The following is a 25,688-nucleotide window of genomic DNA, read 5'->3' as shown; positions in this document are numbered from 1 at the left end:
TGTTCGCACTTAATTACAAAAATAATAATTATTTCCAGCAAAGCTAGAACCCAGAGGTAATCAATTTGATAAGCACACCGAATTTCTAACTATACTTTTGAAGTTCATTTTGGAAAATAATGTGTTCAAATTTGATAACAAGTTTTATAAACAAATAAGGGGCACAGCGATGGGGGCAACATGCGCCCCATCATATGCCTGCCTACACTTAGGCCTATGGGAACTCCTTACTGTCTTCGAAGATTTTAATGAATTGATAGCCTCCTCGGTGTTAATATGGCGTCGATATGTGGACGACATATTCATACTTTGGAGAGGGTCAGTTGACCTTTTGAAAGAATTTGTTTCCAATTTGAATAAGAACAAATTTAATATTTTTCTCACGTATGAGTATAGTGCATCAGAGCTACCATTTTTGGATATTGTAATTAAAAAAGAAAGTAACAAACTCACTACAGAAATTTATAGAAAAAGCACTGCAACAAATACATTGTTGGTTGCTTCCAGTCATCACCCTCCGTCCCTGATTAGAGGAATTCTTACGGGACAATTCCTCAGGCTTCGGAGGAATTGTTCCAGTAGGAATAAGTACAAGACACGTGCACAAGAAATGGCCAATCAATTTATAGCAAGGGGGTATTCAAAACGTAATGTGAATTATGCAATGAATAAAGCCTTAAAAGCCAATAGAGATTCTTTGCTTTTCGACAAAAGAGAGAAAAGAGTAGACAATAGGATCAGGTTTATTACAGAGTATAATGGACACTGGAATCAGGTTCGAAATATTCTAAAAAGTAAGTGTCAGTTTTTGCTTTCAGATGAGAATGTTAAAAGCATGGTGGGTGACTTTTCATCACTAGTTGCTCAAAGGACTCCCAATTTAAAAGATAGATTGGTGAAGAGCGATTTCTCACGCAATCCAAAAGCACAAAATTGGCTTGAAAAACGACAAAAGCTACAAGGTTGCTTTCAATGTGGCAATTGTGTCTTTTGTAAATTTATAGTAAAAACTAGTAAGTTTTCTACAGGTGAAAAAATATATGAAATCAGACAATTTATTAATTGTAAATCTGATAATGAAATATATTTACTATACTGCCCATGTCCCCTGTATTATACAGGGAAAACTAAGAGAATCCTGAAGGACAGGGTGACAGAACACCGCAATGACATTGCTAATGCAAAGGAAGGCATTATAAATAGTAATATAGCTCTGCATTTCAAACTCTGCCATAATTGTTCTACAGATGACTTAAAAGTTATAGGCATTGAAAGATGTTCTTTACATGGTAGGGGTGGAGATATTGATAATTTACTACTTAGGAAAGAAGTGGCATGGATATATCGATTAAAAACATTGTCACCAAATGGCTTGAACGAAAAACTAGATTTTGCTCCTTTTTTATAAAGGTAAAAATTGTAAAACTTGCACAAAAATAATATGGTACAACTTTATCATAATGCAGGAATTTGTATTGTCGTTCTCCCTAAGCTAAAAAATCTAAAATAGTGATTAACAATAATTTTTCCTACTCCCATTGTTTGTCTCGCGCTGGATTGGCCTTGCTGGAAATAATTATTATTTTTGTAATTAAGTGCAAACAATGTTTTTTGGTTTTTGCCATTATATATTTGCAAGTATTGAAACGTTTAATATGTTACCATAATGTTGCTAATTTGTATGGTTATGGTGAGAACCAATGACTATACTGGTTACATCCGAAAAATAAATAACACTGTTTCACTTTCACTGAAGATATTTTCACCAATCCAAAGAAAGGGCTGAGCTTAAATAAAGCGCATATGGAGTTGCTAGGTATACGCCCTGAGGAAGCCCCAATGACTTTCGGTCACGTGGGGGGTGAAACGGCCGTTGGCGTGTGACGTCATTTGCACAGCTGAGAACCAGCCCCTGATTGATACTCGATGCAGCACACAGCTCTTCTAACTACAGCAGCAAGCAGGCACCACACCCGGATTTTTCACCAAGCTTAAAAGGAGAAGGAGAAGGACTACAAGCGCTCAAAAGTGATTTGTAAAGTATTCATGGACTTACGAGTCTATAATGAAATGTACTGTCTGGAACATGCACTTAAGCATATACACTTGAGGTTTGAACAAAATCATAGCGGATGTGGAAAGTCCTATTAACATGGTTCTTATGTAATTTATACTGCTTGCACTACACATTTGACTGATACTATTACTGTGATTACACATCTATCATTAGAGATACATAGATCTCTATTTAGTACTAAGGTAGCTGGAACCTTTTTTAATATTGGTGCTACCCTCTGGTCAGGGTGTTGTTTTCTCAATGTAAGTGTGTAAAAAATATAAAAGCATGTAATTTTTTGTTACATTGTTATAAGTTCAGCACATAAGTAACTGGCCTAGATCCTATTATTAATCTCAAGGTAACAAGCCGTTCAAACTTGTTTGGGTTACCCTCTGAGATAGATGTTGCCATTTTCATTTGTGCACTAAATGAGTGATTACGCATTGGATCCCCATTATTATCCATGGTAGCAGATTCCTGTTGGTATACAGGGCTACCCACTGGTAGGGGTGTTGCCTGAGAACTCAATAGCCTAATTTTAGGTATTTATCTGCATCATATCAACCTGAGTGAGCTGGCCAGCTTTATCTATGCATTTAATGTACAAAATGTATTTTTAAATGTATGTGATTTTTTGATTTCTTCTTTTTTTGCACTAATAAATTTATTTTATTTATAACAATTTTGTGTGATTTTGGTTTAGGGGACCCAGAAGTTGTTTGGTTACGTAGAGGCCTGGAACACCTATTTCTAAATTAATTCTTACGTATGTGTGCATTGAACTAAATATTTAAATAAATAATTGTTTACTATATGGAGTGCTGAAATCCCTGTCTCTTTTGGAGAGAACACTACCGTGACCTCTTCAAACTTTCTTCTTTGAAACTTGTAAAAAATATTTATATATGTGTGTGTGTGTGTTCGCTAGAAAGATTAGAAAAATGAACAGTTAACAAATAATAAAGGGTCAAATGATTAATATTGAAATACTCAGCATTGTATCACATACTCTATGTATCTAATAACATATTAATATTATACGTCTGTTTGCAACTAAATTATGTTAGAATAACACTGTCCATCAATAAACGCATAATATAAAGCTGTATCCTGAGATATTTTAGTACACAACAGAAACATCTCTGACATTTAAATAAACAGTTTGTTTCCTCCTTACTTATCCATATGATAATCACACCCTGAGGGGGAGGCGGTGACTCTGTAATCATGTGACACCAGAGGGGACAATAGACATCTATATGAGAACAAAAGTCCAGGTGTGACCCTCTCATTGTCTCCCAACTGACAAGTTGTACTCGTGTGAGTCACACAGAGAAAGGTGACACTCCCACATTAGTATAAATATCTGTGTAACACTCCGTGATATCACAGGAGGATCCAGAGAGACTTCATACTTACAGAGCTTCTGCTAAACGGTAATGTGCAAAACCTGACATAAATCTTTATTAACAGCCTCACACTGTTGTGTTTTATATAATGATGAGAAAATATTGTTCTGTGTTTTGTTATGATAAAGATAAAATATTTCACTTCATAAAACAAACTGAGTTTATATAAAAAGTCAACTGTACTTATTTAATTTGTTTCCTATATTTTTCATGCTGTGTTAATGAATTTAATGTTTAGTTATTTCATTTAAAGGGCTAATTTAATAGATAATGATTTATAGTTTTTGGTAAAATTAATGTTTTAAGCAGAACCAGACAATATTTTTAAGCTTGAGGAGGTCTGTCCGATAATACATTTGTGGGGGTTGTTCCTGTTATCCAATGAGCATCAGATTCTTAAAGGGACACTAAACCCAATTTTTTTCTTTCATGATTCAGATAGAGCAGCACTTTTAAGCAACTTTCTATTTTACTCCCATTATCAATTTTCTTTGTTCTCTTGCTATCTTTATTTGAAAAGGAAGGCATCTAAGCTAAGGAGCCAGCAATTTTTGGTTCAGACCACTGGACAGCACTTGTTTATTGGTGCTGTCCAATCAGCAAGGACAACCTAGGTTGTGAACCAAAAATAGTCCGGCTTCTAAACTTACATTCTTGCTATTCAAATAAAGATAGCAAGAAAATGAAGACAAATTGATTATAGGAGTAAATTAAATAGTTGCTTAAAATTGCTGCTCTATCTGAATCATACAAGAAAAAAAGGGTTCAGTGTCCCTTTAAGTATCAGCCAATTAGAATCCTGTATTTCCCTATAGGTTTATAATTAAGTATCAGCCAATTAGAATCCTGTATTTCCCTATAGGTTTATAATTAAGTATCAGCCAATTAGAATCCTGTATTTCCCTATAGGTTTATAATTAAGTATCAGCCAACCAGAATCCTGTATTTCCCTATAGGTTTATAATTAAGTATCAGCCAATTAGAATCCTGTATTTCCCTATAGGTTTATAATGAACTATCAGCCAATTAGAATCCTGTATTTCCCTATAGGTTTATAATGAACTATCAGCCATTTAGAATCCTGCATTTCCCTATAGGTTTATAATTAAGTATCAGCCAATTAGAATCCTGTATTTCCCTATAGGTTTATAATTAAGTATCAGCCAATTAGAATCCTGTATTTCCCTATAGGTTTATAATTAAGTATCAGCCAATTAGAATCCTGTATTTCCCTATAGGTTTATAATTAACTGTAGAGCCCAGATAAACCATTTTCATTTAATATTAGTGTGAAGCTTTTATTTGCTCCAGTAATAAATATCACTCAGCTTATGGCCCTGTTGTATCAGTCTCATCACTGATCATACATTTCTTATTTCTATTAGCTGCACCTGTTTATCATCAGAACGTTTATCTCACTGATCTGTGACGGATTATTGTTGTTAGTAAAGACCTTAGTAAGTGTATTCTGCACCTTCAGCTGCTGCTGTTTATGTCACATGATCACAGACTTAAAGGGACAGTGTCCTGTAAATTTGTTTTTCTCTTAAAATAACAAGAAACCCAAATGTTTTTCATTATTTAAATAGAACATGTAATTTTCAACAACTTTCCAACTGACTTCAATTATGATATTTCCTTCATTCTCTAGGTATCCTTTATTGATGCAGCAGCAATGCACTACTGGGAGTTAGCTGAGCACATAAGGTGAGCCAATGACAAGAGGCTTGTATGTGCCACTAATCAGCAGCTAGCGCACCATAGGGCATTATATGCTTTGTCACAAAGGTCCCCAAGGGAATAAAGCAGATTTGATAATAGAAGGAAATTGGAAAGTTGTTTAAATTTGAATCATAAAAGTGTAATTGTGACTTTCCTGTCCCTTTAATGAGTTTCTAATGACTTGTTTTACCGGTGTATAAAATAGTATAAAGTGTATGGGAAATTTAACCTTTAGCTTTATTTTTATATAAAATAACTGTTTGCTGTCTGTAATTTATTTTCATTATTAAATTGTACTCAGCCTTTTAAATGACCTGAGGCTCCAGCCCCTACTTAGCATATGCAGGAGATCACATTATATAAAAATATGAGTCTGTTATTGGCTGATAGCTGTCACATGGTACAGGAGTCTGTTATTGGCTGATAGCTGTCACATGGTACAGGTGCAGAACTACATTTATCAGAAAACAATCTACTGCTCTTTTAAAAAATCATAGTAAGTTTTATTGCATTGTATTTTTATTATGCACCTGTGGTTTTGTAATTCTATATATCATGGTCCTTTTAAATGGACTGAACTTGCCAAAAGAAAATATCTCATATCATCACTCTATGTAAACACAAATTCTTATATTTTCTTAACTTTATCCAAGATAACAATTGATATGAACATATTAGTGCCTATATCTCCCACACCCCCTTGCAGTGTGATTTAAGACAACTCAGTATTGACCAAGAGAAGTTAAAGGACTGGGGGTGGAGCACATGACAAAATGTCTGACAGTGAGAATTAGTAGGAAGTACAATACCAATACTGCAGTATCCAATTCAACCTATATTTAAACAACTGATATTTAACATTTCTTTCAGGAGAAAATATTGTTTCATATAAATGATAGAAAACAAAGATAATAATATATTTGTAAAGTTGTGATATGGCCCCACTTAAATAGATTTTCAACCATTATGTTGTATAGTTCTGAGAAGATTCATGTTTAAGGGTAATTATAACACTCACAGAGCTAACTGTACTAAATGCTTGTACTGAATGAATAGCACATATGTAATAACCTAAACAGCGTATCTGTATCACATGAATTGTTGTGTGCCTTTAATTATACCATACGTACAGTTAATCAGAACCATTATTTATTATTATCTGTCTAAACCATTTAATATACTTTTTACAGACACGGCCAGAGCACTGAGAGATATCAGGTATTGATGTAACTGGAGTGAATAAGGGAACCTTCTTCCTGAGCACAGACATTGGAGCCGATTATCAGCATGAACTCAGATGTGTTAGGTGAGTAAAATAGATATTATGCTGACTTTAATTACTGGGAAATAGAATGGATCACTCATTAAACAAATATTAACTATTATATTTATATCTGCATCTTTTAATAATATTTGTGTCAGTGATGTTATAAAGACGGAGCAACCCCAATTGGGCTGAGGAGATGGGTAAAAAATACTACCCCCCCCCCCCTCTGTCCTTTTAGAGAGATCATGTCTAACAACTGCCTAATCTCCCTCCCTGACCTGTTTAGTACTCAGAACACCTGCAACTCCTCCTTCCCCTGCCCTGACCTCACTCATGGAACACCCATAACTTCACTTATGCCTACCTTTTTCCCATGTGTGTAAGGCGCACAACCCCCCTAGTGTTCCCCACACCAGAACCACCACTGATTTGTGTTTAATTTTACAGTGAGTATTATTAAACTAATAAAGTTTTTGGCTGTTTATATAAATCAAACAACCACACCCTCTCAAAACATCTTACACTGATTACTAGTCTGTGATAATTAAGACCTCATGTTCGCACCCAACTGGTTGTGCATGAGCCAGGAGGACTGTATGTGCAGTTGCTTGTGCAATGTTAAATGAGGATGGCAGATGCTACCTCTCCTGCCCAGAATACAGATGTACTTGTTCCCTGGCTGAGAACATTATCCACACGCACCTTGTTTAATGCGGCCCTATAACTTGTTTTTATCAGTAATCAGTCATCTAGGTTACTATTATGTAGTAATGTTTACATTCTATGTCATCCTTTTTAATTTGTGATTTACAGCTAAATAAATTTAAAAATACAAAACGGAAGACATTTTTTAGTATAAAAAAAGTTTTTTTATTGAGATGGATAATACAGTATTATAAATAATAAACATTCTTATTTGTCTTCCATTTTTTATGTAGATGAACACATGAATAGTTCATATCCATCCTTCACTACAGGAAGTATCAGAATGATACCGCAAATTCCAAAAGTCTTAGACACTAATGACTATTCACAAACATTGGGGATATCACACCAGATATTTAAAGAAGATGGTGAATTGGCAGGAACTGGGAAGCAATCATTTTGTACAGAGAGTAATTTAGTCATCAAACAAGAGGACAACATTTATGATTTATCTAGTGAAATTATTATCCCAGAGGATAAACCACACACATTTACTGAGATTTCAAAACATATTAAAGAAGGGAAAAGTCTACAGTCTAACCAAATGATTCATACAAAGGAGAAACCTTTCCAATGTACAAAGTTTGACAAAAGCTTTAGATGGAAGTCTCATCTACTAAAACACTACAAAATGCACACTGGTGAGAAACCACACACATGTACTGTCTGTGGCAAATGTTTTACACAATTGGGTAATCTGAAAACTCATAAAAAGATTCACACAGGTGAAAAGCCTTTCACATGTACTGAGTGCGGCAAATGTTTTACACTAATGGCTAATCTGAAAACTCATAAAAAGATTCACACAGGAGAAAAGCCTTTCACATGTACAGAGTGTGGAAAAAGCTTTACACAAAAGAGTAGTCTGAAAAAGCATGAACGGATTCACACAGGAGAAAAGCCTTTCCCATGTACAGAGTGTGGAAAATGTTTTACAGACAAGAGTGATCTGAAAAAGCATGAAAGGATTCACACAGGAGCAAAGCCATTCACATGTACGGAGTGTGGAAACAGTTTTACACAAATGTGGAATCTGAAAAGTCATGAAAGGATTCATACAGGGGAAAAGCTTTTCACATGTACAGAGTGTGGAAAAAGTTTTACACAAAATAGTTATCTGAAAAGTCATGAAAGGATTCACAGAGGAGAAAAGCCTTTTCCATGTACAGAGTGTGGAAAATATTTTACACAAATGGATCATCTGAAAACTCATGAAAGGAGTCACACAGGGGAAAAGCCTTTCACATGTACAGAGTGTGGAAAATGTTTTACAGTAAAGAGTAATCTGAAAACTCATGAAAGGATTCACACAGGGGAAAATCCATTCACATGTACAGAGTGTGGAAAAGGTTTTACACGAAAAAGTAGTCTGAAAAGTCATGAAAGGAGTCACACAGGAGAAAATCCTTTCACATGTACAGAGTGTGGAAAAAGTTTTGCACAAATAAATAGTCTGAAATATCATGAAGTTAGTCACACAGGAGAAAAGCCTTTCACGTGTATAGAGTGTGGAAAAAGTTTTACAAATATGAATAATCTGAAATATCATGAAATGAGTCACACAGGAGAAAAGCCTTACACGTGTACAGAGTGTGGAAAAAGTTTTATACAAATGAGTAATCTGAAAACTCATGAAAGGATTCACTCAGGAGAAAAGCCTTTCACATGTACAGAGTGTGGGAAAAGTTTTACTCGAATGTATCATCTGAAAACTCATAAAAGGAGTCACACAGGGGAAAAGCCTTTCACATGTACAGAGTGTGGGAAAAGTTTTACAGAAAAGAGTAATCTGAAAAAACATGAAAGGATTCACACAGGAGAAAAGCCTTTCATATGTACAGAGCATGGAAAAAGTTTTACACAAATGAGTGATCTGAAAACTTGTGAAAGGTTTCTTCCATTGTGAATCCTTTCACATGTTTATAAAGTAGGGATGCCACCTTTTACCCAGCCGATTTCCTGGCACTTTGCAAATGAGTTTGTTTGGGGTGTGGCTAGGTTTGTGGCTTCACCCAACCTTAATAAAATATATTTTACCAGTGTTAGAATGTTTAATTTAATACACACACAACAGCGATAGCTAGATATATTCAGTTTGGTAGACAGACTGACAAAAAGGTATATACAGAAACAGAGACATATATATATATATATATATATATATATATATATATATATATGTGTGTGTATATATGTATGTATATATATATATATATATATATATATATATATATATATATATATATATATATATATATTAGAAAAACAATAGTAGATACAGACATAAACAGATGGATAGAAAATAGGCATAAAAAGATAGACAGATATATAAATAGATACAGACCAGTAGATAGTTACTTATATATAAACTGATTGACAAACAGACCAGTGGCGTCACTAGGGGGTGCGGTGGGTGCAGACTACACCCGGGTGACATTACCACATTAATTTAACATTCATTAACATGACAGGTTTTTTCCTTTCCTAATGATGTGCTGGTGGCAGTGACTTGTTAGAAAGAAGGGCCAAGGGGTCCACCATGCTAAGACAGATGCAGGGGGTGTTCAGCACAGAGGCAGTGTCAGCAGGGGCCTGGGCTTCCCTAACTAAGCCTCGAGATTTAGTGACATCATTATTGATGTACGGTGCTGTGCCACGCGCAGGCTTTAACAGTCCTCCAGACTGTAACCCTCGGCCACCCACAGTGCCTCCTCCATTTGAAGAATTTTTTATTTTATTTAATGAGACATATCAGTAACCGGTACATACATGATCATAATCAGTTTAATTTAAATGGCTACTATAACCTACATATATACTGGGTATGTAATATGAGTCATGTTCTGTAACTTGATATTATGTCTGTTAGATGTTTTCATGTTAGTTAGAAGCCACAAGAACTGATAATAGCACATACTGTATATATAAAGGGAACATTATATGTCTGATAAATCCCTTTGTATCAAGAGCACAAGTGTTAGGTATATTTATACCATTGTGTGCATATATCATGTAATGCTGCTTTTTACTATATAATGATATACAATGTTTTTTCATGCAAATAAAAAGTAATTGTAATCCAGAACAGTAGTTTGTGTTTTTTATATAATTAAAAATACAATATCACAGAATAATTAGGAAAACATCATTAAAGACAGAAACCAAATCTGACAGTGAAAGTATCATGTGGATAAACCTTTTCTTATAGCAATGGATGCTTAGCATTGTACATGTTATATACCAGAGGAATTACTGAGGGGAAACTGATTTTATTTAATGAGACACAATATCAGTAACCGGTACATACGTGATCATAATCAGTTTAATTTAAATGGCTACTATAACCTACATGTATACTGGGTATGTAATATGTGTGTCTAAAATTAAGGAAAAGGACCTAGGAGCGCCAAATTAAGGCAGAGGAAATTAAATAAATTAATTATATAAATTATGCCACCGACTATTAGAGTAGAGTTCTATGTATCATAAAGGATATCAAGTAAATGGGTGGATAAATAACGCTTTTAGATATACAAAAGGCTGACACCAATATCCCTATTGATATCTTATATAGATACAGATTATGTATGTGAAACTATTTGTATATAAATATAAATGTGAAACAATTTATTACAGTAACACCTTAATAGGTTAAAATCATGGATCCATGTTACAGTACATACAGATTATATAAAACACAGTTATACAGTATAAAAAAGATATAAAAAAGATATGTATAAAATGCAGATGGTAATAAAATTGTATATTGAAATAAATATAGCTGGAATTGGGTACAATATTCCCTAAACACTGTGCAAATTTGCATGAAAAATACTCCAAATATAAGGTGACTAATTGTGGTGGCAAAACTGTAAAAGAAGGGGGCCCCCTCAAAAAACGAACGAGTGGAAGTGATCCAAAAGATGTGTGTCAAAATTGTCCATACAAAAGTGTGGGAAAAAATGAAAAAATTGAAAAGTTTGAATGTGAATACGTGTCCGTGAAAAAAGTCAATATGAAACAAAGTCAGTGATATAAAGTTCCAAAATGAAAATGTGTGTATGTGGATGAATCTTCCTTGAGTCTCCTCAGATGAAGGTTCCAAATAATATGGATATGGTGGGTAGAGGGATGTCCGGTAAAACCTGGAGTGTGATCCCTATATCCAACCTATAAAAGAAATACACAATAGTGCAATATTGCTGACAAATAACATGTATTATAGGATAAAAGCTCACCAATTCTGCCAACGCGTTTCGGCCAAAAACTGGGCCTTTTTCAAGACTATAGGTGGTGTGTGATGGTGGCTCTATTTAAGAATATTACTGACCAATCACTAATGTCAGTGTTTTGGCGCTTGTTTTTTGGCGCCAAATATCAACCCGGAAGGAGATGTGGGTGTCGAATATTGAATAAGCCTACATGAGTTATATTTACTAACGTGGCTGAATATGGTATTGTACAATGGATACCTAAAAGAATTATGTTTCGATCTCCATTGTTTGTGGTTAGTGATAATGAGATTGCTTTTAGTGTTTCTACTACTCGATGTAACCGGAAGTGCCTAGAATGTACCTAGCTTAGGTTCTCTATCCGGTTCCGCTCTGTGTTTTAGTTCCGGTAGATCTATGATCACTTCCGGTGTAGGTGTTTGGCGGTATGGGTCACATGGCCTTATTTAGCGGGTATTTTTGTGATATTCGATGAAATGGCCAATCATAAAAATTATACTATTACTTCATAAGAAGTATATAATGAAATATCGGAAAGGATCTGAAAATTTTAGTATACAATACTACTCAATGGCATATAGGAATACAAAATTAAATACAAAAATCAAATAGTTATCCATAAAATCAAAAATGACTATAGTAAAAGACGCTGGCACATGTTTATGAGAAAATAAACATATAAATTCTCATGATTTGAAACACAAGGTAAAAAACAATAATTTAAAAAATAATTTAAAAAATACATGTCGTGAAACATCGGCATAAATATTATTTTGGATAGTCATAACGCTCAAGTTATCTTTAAAAGGGGTTGTAAAATATATAGGATGTATAAAATTCATAAAATTCCTTAAGGAAGTGGGATAAATATATAATAGAGCAATGCAATATGTTAAGAGACTGTTCCATAAATGTGATAAATAAGAAGTATATTCCTAAAAGTCCCTCACATGGTGTAAATAAGTTAAAATACAATTATTTTGGGGACTGGCTAAAAGGATTAGGTTGCATAGAGACATTGTGGGAGAGAGTCGAAATTCCGGATTTATGTAAATGGAGATAGAGTAAGAACTATTGTACCTACGGGATGTCTGTCCGTATTTAATGAATTCCTTGGGAGAATCAGAGATAACTGTACATCTAGCTAGTATGAAAATACATGCTATGTGGTTATATGTTCCCCCAAATAAACTATTTCCCAGAATTCTTCATTTTAGGCGACAGAATTTTGTCAGACAGACAAACATACGAAATACTTAAAGGGAACCCCATAGATGACTTCAAGAAAGAATTGGACGAAATTTTGAAAGGAGCTAGGGAGATTGGAATATTGAACAACAAAGAATTCAGATATATGAATATCAAACACCCTATTACACCGGTGTTTTACTATCTCCCTAAAGTCCACAAATCACTTATGAAACCGCCAGGCCGACCAATTATATCGGGCATTGGCGGTCTGTCCAGTAATTTATCCGAATACGTGGATAGACAATTACAGAAATATGTGGTACAGCTACCATCATATGTGAGAGACTCCACCCAAATAATAAACATTCTGGAAGGCATAGAGTGGGAAGAAAACTACACACTAGTAACATGTGATGTTACCTCCCTGTACACCTGTATACCGCACAAAGGTGGTATAGAGGCAGTCAACTTTTTTCTCGATAAAGATCCGGAGCTACCAGAATTACAGAAAGATTTCATCATTGATGGGATACAATACATCTTAACCCACAACTATTTCAACAATAGAGGAATCTATTATAGACAAGTATGTGGGACAGCTATGGGGACCAGGTTCGCGCGCAGTTACGCGAATTTGTACATGGGTCACTGGGAACGCATCTTCTGGGACTCATGCCCAGCGAGCGCGGACCTGGTCCTTTATAATAGATACATTGATGACATTATTATGATTTGGAAAGGCTCAATAGATGATTTAGAGTATACCATCCAAATAATGAATACCAATATGCATAATCTTAGGTTTACCCATGAATACAGTAAACATGAGATCACATACTTAGACCTAAAGATTGAGATTAAGAACGGCAAATTGGAAACGTCTACATTCTTCAAAGAAGTAGACTGTAACAACTACATTCACAAAGACAGCTGCCACCTTAAGAGATGGAAGTCCAACATACCGAAAGGACAAATGTTGAGACTAAAGAAAAATTGCTCAGACCCCAAGAAATGGGAAGAGCAAGTTCTCATCTTGAAAAACAAATTCCTGGAACGGGGATACGAAGAAGGAGCCCTCGAAGATGACATAGAAGAAGTGAGACAGAGAAATAGGAAGGATCTCCTATCATACAAACCAAAAAAAGTCTACAATAGTCTAGATGGAGACCAATTAAACATCCCTTTTATTATGGAATACAGCGAAAACAGGCATATTGTGGAGAAGATTGTAGAGAAACACTGGCCGCTACTAAGAAATGATGATATTATTGGGGATAAACTAACACCCCGCCCAAGATTTATATACAGAAAGACAAACAACCTGAAAAACAAACTCTCTCCAAGCATACCCAGAAACACGATGACCAACACAAGAGATGTGTATGGTAGAGAAGTTAAAGGCTTTTATCCATGTGTTAGCTGTAAGGCCTGTCAGAGGGGAGTGAAAACAAAAGAATTCACCTCGTTTAATACGAAGGTCAAATACAAAATCAAGGACTTTATAAAATGTAGCAATAAAGGAGTAATCTATATGATATGGTGCAGTTGCGGTTTCCAATATATAGGACAAACATCCAGAACCCTGAAAGACCGGATCAGGGAGCACCTATTAAAGATTAAACACAAAAACACCGAAACAGCACTATATAGACATTTTTTAACCAAACATCAGGCCAAACAAAAAGATTTTAGCTATATTGGCATCCAACTAGTCACACCCAACTGGAGGGGTGGAGATCCAGAAAAATGTCTCTATGCAACCTAATCCTTTTAGCCAGTCCCCAAAATAATTGTATTTTAACTTATTTACACCATGTGAGGGACTTTTAGGAATATACTTCTTATTTATCACATTTATGGAACAGTCTCTTAACATATTGCATTGCTCTATTATATATTTATCCCACTTCCTTAAGGAATTTTATGAATTTTATACATCCTATATATTTTACAACCCCTTTTAAAGATAACTTAAGCGTTATGACTATCCAAAATAATATTTATGCCGATGTTTCACACATTTTTTATAATCAGTTGTATTTTTTAAATTATTTTTTAAATTATTGTTTTTTACCTTGTGTTTCAAATCATGAGAATTTATATGTTTATTTTCTCATAAACATGTGCTAGCGTCTTTTACTATAGTCATTTTTGATTTTATGGATAACTATTTGATTTTTGTATTTAATTTTGTATTCCTATATGCCATTGAGTAGTATTGTATACTAAAATTTTCAGATCCTTTCCGATATTTCATTATATACTTCTTATGAAGTAATAGTATAATTTTTATGATTGGCCATTTCATCGAATATCACAAAAATACCCGCTAAATAAGGCCATGTGACCCATACCGCCAAACACCTACACCAGAAGTGATCATAGATCTACCGGAACTAAAACACAGAGCGGAACCGGATAGAGAACCTAAGCTAGGTACATTCTAGGCACTTCCGGTTACATCGAGTAGTAGAAACACTAAAAGCAATCTCATTATCACTAACCACAAACAATGGAGATCGAAACATAATTCTTTTAGGTATCCATTGTACAATACCATATTCAGCCACGTTAGTAAATATAACTCATGTAGGCTTATTCAATATTCGACACCCACATCTCCTTCCGGGTTGATATTTGACGCCAAAAAACAAGCGCCAAAACACTGACATTAGTGATTGGTCTGTAATATTCTTAAATAGAGCCACCATCACACACCACCTATAGTCTTGAAAAAGGCCCAGTTTTGGGCCGAAACGCGTTGGCAGAATTGGTGAGCTTTTATCCTATAATACATGTTATTTGTCAGCAATATTGCACTATTGTGTATTTCTTTTATAGGTTGGATATAGGGATCACACTCCAGGTTTTACCGGACATCCCTCTACCCACCATATCCATATTATTTGGAACCTTCATCTGAGGAGACTCAAGGAAGATTCATCCACATACACACATTTTCATTTTGGAACTTTATATCACTGACTTTGTTTCATATTGACTTTTTTCACGGACACGTATTCACATTCAAACTTTTCCATTTTTTCCCACACTTTTGTATGGACAATTTTGACACACATCTTTTGGATCACTTCCACTCGTTCGTTTTTTGAGGGGGCCCCCTTCTTTTACAGTTTTGTCACCACAGTTAGTCACCTTATATTTGGAGTATTTTTCATGCAAATTTGCACAGTGTTTAGGGAATATTGTACCCAATTCCAGCTATATTTATTTCAATCTACAATTTTATTACCATCTGCATTTTATACATATCTTTTTTATATCTTTTTTATACTGTATAACTGTGTTTTATATAATCTGTATGTACTGTAACATGGATCCATGATTTTAACCTATTAAGGTGTTACTGTAATAAATTGTTTCACATTTATATTTATATACAAATAGTTTCACATTTGTATTTATATACATAATCTGTATCTATATAAGATATCAATAGGGATATTGGTGTCAGCCTTTTGTATATCTAAAAGCGTTATTTATCCACCCATTTACTTGTTATCCTTTATGATACATAGAACTCTACTCTAATAGTCGGTGGCATAATTTATATAATTAATTTATTTAATTTCCTCTGCCTTAATTTGGCGCTCCTAGGTCCTTTTCCTTAATTTTAGATCCACATTTAAGGGTTGGCTAGGTACCCTTCTGCACCCAGGAGCTAGTGGGAACACTGTATAAGCACTGTGAGATATAGTATCTTGACATTATGTAATATGTGTGTCCTGTTCTGTAACTTGATATTATGTCTGTTAGATGTTTTCATGTTAGTTAGAATCTACAAGAACTGATAATAGCATATATTGTTTATATGTCCCTGCACACATATTAACACATAAATATATATGTATACAAGCATATACAAGTATATACATATATATTTACGGGAAACAAACAGTTCCATTTGACCCCAATGTAAAGACACTTTTCAGCCTATTATTATTCTTTATTATTTTTTTTAGCCTAGTTATTTTTCGAACACTCCACACCGACCAACTGTATCCCTTTATAACTGTTTTGTGCAGTTACTTTATTAAAAAATAAAGATGCTACTATGTTATTTTTTTATTAAAGAACACTACTAAATTTGATGGCAATTGGGGGACATTTAGAAAACTAACCAAAGATCTGGTGAGAGATTACATATACGGCGCAGGCTTCAGTGCAAGTGCTGAAACCCGTGCCGCCCGTAATTTTACCTCGCACATATTACATATACGTATTACATATACGACAAGGTCAGATGCTAGACTGGCGTAAGTAGAACAAACTGGCGATCTTCAAAAAATGTGCGCAAATACACATTTCTGTCATTGCAATTAACTTACACCAGTATTATGTCCGCGTAAAGGGCCAATAAAGAGTAGTGATATGCAAATGAGGATAACACACGTAAAAACGACACCAGAATTAAACTAAAAATGTGACACTTAATTTCGCTATTCAAATTCCATATATAAATCCATGTGCAGCCACCATTTTCTTTAGTGTGTTTGGATTGTTTGTTGAGCTACAGCATACGGCTCAGGAGTGGAGGATTAGTGAGAGTAGAGAGAGAAGCGGAAACATAGTTAGTAAGGTCGCATTGGTGGATTGAGCAAACTTGTACACTTAGCAACCTGAGGGTTGCAGGTTCGAACCCTGGTGAGGTCCACTCAGCCTTTCATCCTTCCGAGGTCGATAAAATTAGCAGCGCCTTGAGACCCTTACGGGTGATTACCCAATACATACATACTTAATTACACATATTCTGACATATTATATACATAAATATACAAATACACCACACATTTTATTTTATTTTTACAATTTGATAGGCTGAGTGTTTGGTGGTGATTGTGTGTGACTGAACAGGGAGTGAGTAGGAATGTGTGTAGTGTGATTAGTGTGAGGATGGCAGGAAGAGGTAGGAATCATTGGAGGAGGGGAGGTGGGGAGAGGAGTGGCAGGGAGATGAGTATTGGAGAGGACAGGATGAGCAGTGCCCCCCTGACAAGGAGTAAGGGGAATGGGGAGAGGGAGAGCCAGAAGGGATGATGGGAGGAGAGATGCAATAGAGCCCCATATAACAGGCACATCCAGGAGAGGGACAGAGGGTGAACATGGGGACAGAAGGGGGAGGAGGGAGAGGATAGGGAGGAACCCACACTGCCAGGGACATCACAGGGAGGAAGTCAAATGGCCATGGAGGATTAAAGGCTGAGATGTCCCAACTTCTCATTCAATGAAAATGTTGCCCTAGTCCAGGCTATCATGGACAACTACAGTCACCTCTTTGGGCAGGAGAAGGGCAAAGGCAGTGCCAAAAAAGAAAGTCTGCATGGCTGGCGGTAAAGGATTCCATCAACAGCGTGGCCCCGCAGAGGATGAGTGTAGAGAGCCTAAAAAGAGGTGGAATGATTGTAAGAGGCGGGTCAAAGAGAAGATGGGGCAGGAAGCTATCCACTGGAAGGGAACAGGTGGTGGGTCAGCCATGGACATGGAGTACAACACCTGGCAGGAGATGATACGCAGGTCCCTGAGAACCACAGAAGTCCTTGGACTTCCAGGGGCTTGTGACTCAGGGGTTGCAACCATAGCACATCATGCTGGTGAGTAACATCTCACACACCTGTATTATATGTAATTGCAATACAACATCCTTTAATATCACATATTCATGAACATGATGAGGAACATGGTATTTGGAGTACTAATAAAAACATCTACAATTTTACTTGACATTACTGCTACATAACACAATGCAATTCGTGATGTGAGGTGGAATAGTGCAATACTAACATGTCTCAGAGTAACACAGGCCACAAGCCATTTTGATTAAATGGACACTATAGCCATCCCAATACATTTAGCTCAATAAAGCAGGTTCTCTGTCAAGATCAAGCTAAAGTAAATTGTGTGACCTGTCAGTATTTATATAAAAATCTCAGTAGTGCTTTCCCAATAATATATCAGTCTATCTCAGGGTTATAACACAATATATTTAAATCATTATCCTTTAAAATAAACCCTCAATTAATATGCATCTACTAGGAATCATAAAATTAATATAAATACCTGAATTCTTTTATTTAGTTAATATCTATGAACATATTGAATATATTTGTAGGAACCCGAATATGAGACAATACTATACATGTTTACCTTATTAACAATAGAAGTTTCACCCAGTTAACACAATGAGACTAAAATCTTTAACTTTTAACATCCAAGCAATACAATTCTAACAGTGCTTATAATCAATAGGATAATATATATATTCTGCTATTTAACTGCAATTTATCCTAATACAATATTAATTTAAACATCAGAACTTGCACAGATAAGTTACTTAGCCTACCAGATTCAAATTTAAACAATACATAGGCTTATGAAATACTAACTTGAAATACAAACTGCTTCTTTAAATGTATTTATTATAATTTAACTGTAGTGACTATGCATATAACTTTTTTTAAAACATCACATGTAATTTCAATACTTTACCAGATAAACAAATCGATGTTCAATATTCTTCAACTGGAATGATTTCACATCAGAATACCAAAATTTGTGCAGCCAAAAGTTTAGTAAGAGTTAGCCAGCAGCAGCCTTTCAGTAGGTTAGCCTCTTCTCTCTCTCAAAGCATGGGGTTAAATCATCTGATATCACCCCGCCCTTTTTTTGTTTAGTAACCATGATTGGTGAAATTGGAAACGCCCAAACGGAAACCTTGTATCGGATTGGCCCTTTGAAATTTAACATGGATTGGTTCATCTTGTGAATGGAGGTTGCCAAGGAGATGCATTCTTTAACAGCCAATCGTCTCCTGGCTGCAATATCTGCATCTGTCCATCGGGGGGCAACATGACACACAAAACAAATACACCTAACCATTTCTAAACATTTGAAAGAGATTATTTCTTTAAAATATGTAATAACTGCCATAATTTCTTGCATTAGTAAGTTATATGTATTGTATGCATTGGGCTAGGTCACAATATGTATTCTGATCAATTTGACATGAAACACAATATGCCCTTAACATTATATCATATTAAAGCAATTTAATACTGCTAATTATTCAAGATTAATGGCATTTATATATCTGTTATATATGTGTTCACACAACTATAGCATGTTTCACATTTCTGTGCATTTCTTCCTGGATATGAATCCTGTCTGAGTACATCTGAAACAAAAATAAGTGTCATTAATTATTTCTTTCCAGGTCCACAAATATCTATTCCACAAATATCTATTCATATTCTTAAAAACACAGAGGTTGAGATATTTTATGCTTTAAAAAAAAATAATAATATATATATATATATATATATATATATATATATATATATATATATATATATATAGATACACATTCACTTCTATGCAGTATTGCAGTATCTTGTATTTATCTTTTTTTTTTAGCTCCATCTGGAAAACAGGAAAGCATATTTATATATATATATAATTCAAATGTAATATATGTAATTCAAATATGGGATTATTTCAAATTTCATTCAATCTTTTTCTTTCCATATATATGTTCATGTGTTTATATTTAATATCACTTAAATAATCTCATATCCATCAAAATATATATTTTCTGATAATGCTGAAGTGTATTCTACTTGCATATAATATAGTTGTTTGAAACATGTAAGTCATGTGCTTTCACTGTGTGTTATCCTCCCCCAGACGCAACGTCTACATTTTGTATTTTTCAGTGTCAGCATTGCACAGCAGGACTCATTTTCACCTGAGTTTCCCAAGACATGTCACTTTAAACTAGACTAACAGGTTCCTCTGTGAGGAGTAGGGAGTTTATCACACATTTCCAGGTAGAAAAACATATTGTATCCTGAGATGGCTGTTAAAGTTAAATAAGCCAAATGTTTATTTCCCTCACTGGGGTGTTGAGAATAATTTTGCATACTAAATGGGGGAAGAGCTGAACATGAGTTTGCACTTCCAATTAAGAGCACATGCTTCCCTTTTGTTTCTTGGGACATCCTGTCTGCAATTTTAGTCTTGAGATATGCTCAGTGGGGGAGAATTAACCATGATTGAAGTCAGTTTGTCTGAAATAAATGAATCATTTTCTACTGACCAGTCAGATCTGAATAAATATATATATTTATTAACCTTAAAATATATGATTAAAATATATATTTATTAACCTTACATATACCTTGACATAAATCCCCCTTCCAATTTTAAATAGATGTAGGACACATGTATTTAAATTGGCTTAAAGTCAATGGTATTTGGTGAGGATGTTGACTGTACACACCATAGACAGTGTTCTATGTAGATAGTCGGTCATTTTTGAGCCTTCATGTTCATCAGCTAGGCATCTTTAAACTACAGTATGTCTTTAGTGCATTTGGCGATATGACACTTCATTCTCCCTCTATGATTTGTAGTTGGGATCCGGGATTACATGCCCGCAATTGATTGATATGGACCAATTTATCTATGAAACTTTCATTTTTGGGGATCCTTATTTTATAGGCCACTGGAGATATTTTGTCAGTAATGACAAAAGGACCTTTCAATGAGGGAAGAAATTTCTTCTCCCTAACCTGATCTCTTCCAAAGTTATAAAGATAAACTTTATCATTCATTTCATATTCCCTTTTGGACGTTTTGAGATCATAATAGGTTTTAGTGGCAGTTGCGGCTCTTTCTAAATTCCTTTGAGCAAATGCAAAGGCATATTGCAGATGTTTTCTTAGGTTCTCCACATATTGATGTGTATTGGCAGCGTTTATCAAGTTTTGGTCTGATGTACGGTACAGCAGATGCTGAGGTAGAACCATTCTTCTACCAGTCATCAGTTCAAAAGGTGACATCTTGGTAGCACTACTTGGAGTTGCTCTTAATGCCATTAGGACTAGAGGTAGTTTTGCATCCCAGTCTTTACCCGTTTCACTCACAAACTTTTTGAGGATTTTAACAATGGACTGGTTCTAATGCTCTACACCACCACTTGAGTCAGCTCTATAAGCAATATGGAGCTTTCTTTTAACCCCTAGTATTTTCCACATTTTTGTCATCACTTCGCTAGTGAAGTGGGTTCCCCGATCTGACTCGATTTTTTGAGGTAAACGAAATCTGGAAAATACGTGGTTGATGAGCAATGCCGCGCATGTTTCAGCATTATTGTTAGGTGCACTAATGCACTCTACCCATTTAGTGAACAGACATGTCACGGTTAACATGTATTTGTTACCTCTTGATGATCTTGTTACTGGACCAATAAAATCAATTTGTATATCTGACCAAGGCATTACCATCCCCCTTTTATGTAATGGCGCTCTATGTGTTGGCACAGTGGGTTGGAACTGTGGACAGATTAAACAACCTTGACAGTAGGTTTGAACATCTTTCAACATGTGTGGCCAAAAAGCGTAATCACGCAATATTTCATACGTGAGGTTGGCACCACGATGATTAGATGTGGGAGCATCATGGGCATGTTGAAGCATTAGACCTCTGAACTTGGTGGGTACTACCCATTGCTGAATGCCAGTTTTGGAGGTTCTAATTAACAAACCATCCTGTAATTTGAATTGTGTTCTGGATTTCATTAAGATTCTAAGATCTTCTTTGCCAATACAATCATCTTTTGAGATGGGGTTGCTTTCAGGATCTTCTATGTGTTTATAAAAGATGCCTACAATGGGGTCTTCTTTTTAACTAGTGATCAGGTCCTCACTAGGAGAATCCTGACTCCATTGTACCAAGTTAGGCTCACTCTGTTGTTTTGCCTGGTTTCTGGTAATGGCTTCTACCTGAATTGCACCCATTAAGTGGTCAAAATTAAGGAGTTCTCCAGTTATGGCTCCTTGTTTGGCTAATGAATCCACAGGATCATTGCCTTCATTATCAGGACCTAGAACTCTGGAATGACCCTTGGTCTTTTTCCAGTGTATGGTTAAATCATTGGATACCACCAAATTATCAATCTCGCAGAACAACTTGTCATGCTTGACTGGTTTGTTATTGCTTTTCTGCATGCCATTTCTTTTCCAAGTTGGCAGGTATTCAACAAAACTGTCACGCACATAATTTGAGTCAGTTATGATCACAAATTCATGAATATTATGTTCAATAGCCATTTCAATGGTTTTGAGAACAGCAGTGAGTTCTGCAACTTGACTGGATCTTGGTCCAATGTTGAAACCTATAGATATATTTAAGAATCCATTTGCCCAAGTTATACCAATGCCAGCGACTAATCTGCGCTCATTATCAATAGTGGCATGGTAAGAACAACCATCAACAATGGTCCTCATTGTATATTTTATATGGGGAAAGCAATTGTTCCTCCAGGAAATCATCTTCTGATAATTCTTCCCCGGGATCTCTAGCAGTACAGTCGTGGAGCTTGGCAAGCCCCTGTGCGACTGGATTCTTTTTATTCTGCTTGTAGCGAATTTCTAAGGGCCAGCCTTGTAAGGAAAGAGTCCACGCTGTTATGCGGCTATTTGACAAATTCCCATCTCTTATTCTCTCACTTTGCAAATATAGCAAAGGCTGGTGGGCCGTTTCTACAATAATTTTCTCACCCTGTATATAGCTGCGGAAATTTTGTAGAGCCCATACAGTAGATAAGAGGGCTTTTTCGCAATCGCTAAATTTTATCTCTACTGGGGATAGAGTTTTGCTCGCATAAGCAATGGCTTTGCTTAAATTATCATGCTTTTGGTATAAAACAGCACTCATGCTTATATCTGTGTAACCTGTCTCTAAGAAGAAAGGTTTACCACCTTCAGGGTACGCTAAGCAAGGTGCTTGAGTGAGTTTTCTCTTCAGCTCTCTGATGGCTGTCTCTTGAGACTCACTCCAGTGCCATTTCACGTCCTTCTTTAGAAGAAGTAGTAGTGGTTTAGCTAACTCTGCATAATTATCAATGAATTTGCGAGAATAATTTGTCATACCCAGGAAGGATCTCAATTCCTTTAATTTAGTTGGGTTTTTAGAATTTACTATAGCTTCCACCTTTTTCTTCTGAGGATTTAACCCTTCAGAAGTAACTTCATGTCCCAAGAAGTTTACACGAGTGCGGCACCATTGAGCTTTCTGTAGGGATAATTTGACACCTGCTTTTTAAGTTGGCTGAGGACGTGTTTAAGCTCTGCGATGTGTTTTTCAAAGTCTGTGCTTTTGATTAAAACATCATCAACATAAGATAAGGTCCCCCTTTCCAGTGCATCAGGCATAGCCTTATGCATGAATACAGCAAATTTATGTCCAGAATTTATGTATCCAAAAGGAAGTCTCTGAAATGCATATTGGACCTTTTGGAAGGAGAATGCCAGCTTATACTGGTCCTCCTCATGTACCTTGATGGTCCAATATCCCTGTGCACAATCAATGGCAGTAAATATTTTGGACCCCTGCATTTGTGCTAGGCACTGGTCAATATATGGCACAGGCCAGCCAGACATGTACACTTGTTTGTTTAACTGTCTTAAATCAGCACACAAACGCCATTGTCCATTGGGCTTGAGAACACCTAGAATAGGATTATTATATGAGCTGTGCACCTGTCTGATAATACCTCTTTCTTCCAAATTCCTTATGATTTCTGCAAGAGAATCATATGAGACTAAAGGAAGTCTGTATTGTTTGACAAATACAGGTGGTGCATCGGGATCTGTTTGTATTCTTGCAATGTGCAAGTCTGTAGTACCACAGTCATAAGAATCCTTAGCAAAAATATCCTTGTACTCCATCAGGAGTTCTCCCAGCAGTTGGCGTTAATCATCGCTGGAACAGCTATTAGCTAAGGATATTTGCTCTTCAACTATTTGCTGAAATCCTAGAAAGATTTCAGGCTGTCCTATTTCATAGGCTTCTTTCAACCTAGAGGTGAGATCCCCTTGATTATAGTTTACATTGCCCCCATGACTCTGGGAATTGGGGTAATTTTGCTGTTTGATTGGCTGTGTCAGGCTACAAATATAAAGTTAATGATGTAACACAATTCACAGATCTTAATTTATTAATATTTGTTTTGTTTCACTATTGTAAAGGAATATCACTATGGCTTAGTGATATTCTCACCTAATAGTGATAGTTTAGTTATTTATATTGCCACTCCCCAGATTATGCAGTTAGGGTTAAGCAAACTTGAATAGGATTTGTAGAAATTGCTCTCAAAATTAAGTTAGCTTTAGTTCTTAAGTTGCAGGTGTAGTAATGGTTCTATTAACTCTGAGAGTCTTATGCAGTGTAACACATAAATAGTTAACTAGTAACCAGGTTCTGTTAACAGTTGTACATATGCTCATGCAGTATTGCTATTTTATTTGCAGAGATTACTTGTACCTTGTCTTGTCTTGCACTTGTAGTGTGGCAGAGCTGTAATGAATGCACAGCCTGTTCTGTGGGAGTTCCAGTTTCACTGTGGAAGCTGTGTTGCTTATTAATCTGCAGTCAGGATGTTTCAATAAGGGTTAAAGCCAGATTTTCAGTGACAAGTTCTGTGGTAACTCTCTTTTATATACAAACTACACAGTGAAAGTTCTCCAAGTAACAAAGCATTAGAACAAATATAATTATACTTGCAGTTTGGTTCAGGCAGTTCATTCAATTGATTGCATGTCAGCTCCTAAGTTAATGAACACTGCTGTTGTGAGGAAAAAAGTTCAGAAATCAAGTTATTCCAAGTAGTTAGGCTCAGGTAAATAGGGTAGCCTTGTACTCCAAATTACTAAGCAAAGAGAATTGATTTGGGGCGGTTTTTAAAGGCAAGCTGAAAGTTTGTTGCTTGAAGGATTCCGCTGGGTCCTAGAAGGAGCTAGGTTCCTGACATGACCCCCCACTCAGGGCAACGGTCCCACAGTTGCTGGTCTGGGCCGATTTGGATTTCTGCGATGGAAGAGAGTGACCAGCCGTTGAGCTCTAAGGTTGGTTGCAGGTTCCCATGTGTCGTCATCAGCTGAATAATTTTTCCAGCATACCAGATATTGTAATTCACCTCTATGGAACCTGGAATCCAGCAGGGAATGCACTTCATATTCATCTGGATCCAGTGCCTGAGGAGGTGGTGGAAGAATGAGTTGAGAGTGACGAGTGGCTCTGTATGG

At 35.8% G+C, this 25,688-nt stretch overlaps 1 pseudogene; it reads left to right on the top strand.

The window, feature by feature from the left end:
* The window catches only part of LOC128661260 (zinc finger protein 729-like), a 114,557-nt pseudogene that overhangs the window by 53,813 nt on the left and 35,056 nt on the right, over nucleotides 1-25,688 (top strand).

The sequence above is a fragment of the Bombina bombina genome, chromosome 5 (genome assembly GCF_027579735.1).
Source record: "Bombina bombina isolate aBomBom1 chromosome 5, aBomBom1.pri, whole genome shotgun sequence".
Taxonomy (NCBI): Eukaryota; Metazoa; Chordata; class Amphibia; order Anura; family Bombinatoridae; genus Bombina; species Bombina bombina.
Note: the sequence above shows the minus strand (reverse complement) of the source record. Positions and strands in the feature narration are given on the sequence as shown.